Source organism: Octodon degus, unplaced genomic scaffold, assembly GCF_000260255.1.
Source record: "Octodon degus isolate 3935 unplaced genomic scaffold, OctDeg1.0 scaffold00192, whole genome shotgun sequence".
Classification (NCBI taxonomy): domain Eukaryota; kingdom Metazoa; phylum Chordata; class Mammalia; order Rodentia; family Octodontidae; genus Octodon; species Octodon degus.
The window spans coordinates 2,841,112-2,844,685 of NW_004524768.1; the positions used below are offsets into that span (position 1 = coordinate 2,841,112).

The following is a 3,574-nucleotide window of genomic DNA, read 5'->3' on the forward strand; positions in this document are numbered from 1 at the left end:
TGTCTGTGTGTCTGTCTCTGTCTTTTTGAGACAAGGGTCTCACTGTGCACTTCAGGCTGCCCTTGAGCTCCCTTTGTAGCCTACGCTGGTTTTGAACTCACAACCCTCCTGTCTCAGCCTGAGTACTGGGTCTAGACATGCATCACAACATTCAGCCTAAAATACTGTTCTCTTTCACTCTCCCACCACATGTTTGGGGCAGCCTGATAGAAACGGTGCCCTCCGCCCCACAGGTCTTCCCACCGAGGCTGGGCAAAGCACCTGACATCTTTTCATTGAACTCATTCATGTCTGAGTTTTAACAATGCAGTATTCATGGGTCTATGACAAAGCAATACAACTCACCCAACTTTTGTATAGTAGCGTCACAATAAACAGACACAGACTGAGGAAACCTGTACCAAAGAAGGATATTACTAACGCTCTGTGGACTGTATCTAATCACAGGATAAGTCACAACCCACTAGCTGCTTACTGGTCTTACACTTCGCTTGTTGCTACCTCCCTGGTAAATCGATGAGCGGGGCTCTGCTGCTGACCTCAGTCACTGAGCACTGGACTGGAGCTAAGAGGGGGCAGGACGGAGATGCCCCGGACACACAGAGCTCCAGTCTCAAGCAAACTGGGTCCAGCAGCTGCCTCTTCATAGAGCAACAATAAATACAGTTTTGCCCTTTGTCTGGCTTATAAAAAGGTAAATAACAGGTTCAAGTTTACACAACTAGTTAATGGCAAAGAGGGGAAGGACACGTGCCTCATATTGACTGGACTCTATTTGTGTATTTATTTTAGGAAATACTTATTTAGCAGTGGCTGCTAACCTTTTAGTATCTCTTTATTTATTGGTACTGGGAATTGAACTCACAGCGTGGCACCTGCCAGGCAGGTGCTATGTCACTGAGCTAGATCCCTGGCCATTTTTGCTTGGTTTGGTTCAGTTTTTGGTACCAGAACTCGAACTCAAAACCTTGCACCTGTCAGGCAGGCCCTGTGCCACTGAGCTCTGTCAAGTGACTGACAATTTCTTGCCGCGCTAGCCAATGTGGCAGCCGATAGCCACAAGGGCTGCTGGGCATTTAATACAGGCTGATCCAACGGGAAATGCCCTGTGTAAGTGCGAGACTTAATAAGCGGAAAAGGAGGAAACATCTTATTGGTATTCTGTATTGATTACATCTGTAAATGGCTACTGGCTTCCCTTTACCTTTGAGTTTTTGGGTTTTTTGTTTTTGTTTTGTTTTTTTTGTGGTCTTTTAGTGGGTTTATATTGGGTTACAGAAAATATATTCTTGAACTTTATCTCACCTGTTTCCTTTACTTTCTCTCATGTGACTTGTAGGACATTGTAAAATATGCCCGCGGCACACACATGTTCCTTCACTGGGCAGTGCTGTTCCACCACAGAGTACTTCACTGCACTAAATACAGAGCCACAAGGACTCTCTTTTCAGAATTTACAGTGGTAACAGCAAAGCGAATATTTGAGCATTTATTCCCAGTACTTTATAGACTTCTGACCTGGTAAACAAGAGGGGGCTTGTGTGTCCCATGAATGAGACAAACACATTATTTGAAAGGAATTAAAAAATTTAACCTCACGTATGCATGCATGTGGCAGTATATTTAACTTTTAAGAGAACACCAGCAATTTAACAACACAAAAACCTTCATCTTCTCTTTTGATTAAGGACAGCTGTTTTCCTGGAGAAATTACAGTCAAAACCAATTAATATCACAGAAATCAGTTCAACCCTGAAAGAGACATCTGTCCACAGTCAATACTGCAACCAGAGAGACAGAAGATGGTGGGCAGTGCCAGTCCCCTCCTGAGTGACAACAGGAAGAAGGCGCTGGCTGAGCTACAACTTAGAGGCCAGCACTTCTTCTCTCTCAAAATCACCAGGCAACCCCTCCTCTCAGGAAACTAATCGCTCCTCTTTGCCACAAGAAATTCTTAGGTGCAAAAATGTGTGGCATTCATTTGGGGAAAATGATGCTTCTGCCTCAAAATCAGTAGGTTAACTTTCAGCACCTCAACCATGGCACCAAAATGAGAGGAAGGAAAAATGTGTTTTTACCATCATGGTACAATTTCTGATGAAAGAGCCCTCATTATTTTTCAAACACTTCCACTGGTGAAGATGTGCACCGTGCACTGCTGAACTAATCCGTTTCTAATGGAGCCAGGCTCCGAGCACTGTGTAGGGCAGGGACCGACCCCCCCAGAGGGTGGAGAGCCGCCCTCGCCTTCGGCTGAAATGGCTCTGCTGCAGCCGCTGAGAAGTACCTGTGTGTGGTCTGAGTCTCTTCTTAGGAAAAAACTCTATTAAAGCAGTAATAATGGATTCTGGAGGCTTCCGGCATTAACCCTCCACCCGTAATTCCTGTGTGCAGGGTGAGTGGGGAGTGCTCTGCTCTTTGGGAGAGACAGCAATCGCCCCTCTCTTCCCACTTCTTCCCTACATCCACGGGGATGCAGCCCTAGAACCGGGTAAACGCCATCCACCCAACTGGACGCCAAGGTCCCCTTGCTACCCTGTCTCCTACTTCCTAGGATGCACTGGGGTGGGTCTTCCTGCTCCCTTACATCCAGGGATGGTATGGCTAGAATTGGGCACAATTTGTAATTTCAGGCAATAACATCAAATAAATAGTACGATTTCCTTACAAATCTGTTGAATTTATCTAATTTTATTCTCCTCTTGTCTCTCCCTCCCACTCTACCTCTTCAGATCCAAACCTTATTGGAAAAGAAGCGCATTTGGACTGGCTTGGATGGAAAATACCTTGGCCTTTTTATTGTTACCTAGAAAATATCCCTGAAAAATAATGTTTTCAAAGTTATTTTTAAAGCCAACCCAGAAAAGTTCCGATGTGCTAGGCTAGATGCCCACAGCAGGGCGAGTCCGTTGGAGAGACAGCCAGGGCCGCGGTGTGAAATTCCTCCGGAGCTGCAGGCTGTGTCACCGTGCGGGACCCAATTCCACCGCGGTGCGCCACACTGCGCCTCTCCACTCGGGATGGGCTGGCGATCCCCAGCTTCTAGCTTAAAGTCTCTCCAGCTCCCCAGAGAACGCGAATCCGAGTTCTACGGGGAAGGAGCACCTGGGAAACACAAGAGGCGTGGAGCCCCGGACGTGGGAGCCGCGGCGAAGACAGAGGCTCCGGGAACCCCGAGCCGGGGGAAGCCGGGCTGGAGGAGTGCAGGGCGCGGAGCCGCTGCAAGCAGCTCGCGTCGGGCTCCCTGCGGACCACCACTCTGCGTGACTCCGTCGTAATCCATCACACCCACTCCCACGCCCCCGGAATCACACGCAACCACAGACCCCTGCCCGCTGCGCTCCTGCTGGAAAGCACGCCTAGGGACGAGGAAGAGCCGGGGTTCGCCTCCTCCGAGCACGCTCTGCGGGAGACCAGCGCGCGCCCACCCGCCCCGAGGACTGGAGCGCCGCGGGGACCCGGGCGGCCGCCCGGCCTCGCCACATGCGCACGCAGCCGCGGCCCGCGACCCGAAGGCCGTTACCTGGGAAGACCGCGCGGCTCGCTCGCTCCGCTGGCTCGCTCGCGCAGGACC

At 49.9% G+C, this 3,574-nt stretch overlaps 1 protein-coding gene across 2 annotated transcripts in view; it reads right to left on the bottom strand.

Moving 5' to 3' along the window:
* Diras2 (DIRAS family GTPase 2) overlaps window positions 1-3,568 on the bottom strand; it is a 27,974-nt gene extending 24,406 nt beyond the window's left edge. The window contains exon 1 of one of the 2 annotated variants that reach the window (XM_023704213.1): window positions 3,524-3,568. The gene's annotated coding sequence lies outside the window, so the exon portion shown is untranslated. Of the gene's footprint in view, window positions 1-2,894; window positions 2,958-3,523 lie in introns of those variants that run through there. The other variant, XM_023704214.1, reaches the window with a different exon arrangement.
* Window positions 3,569-3,574: the final 6 nt, after the last annotated feature.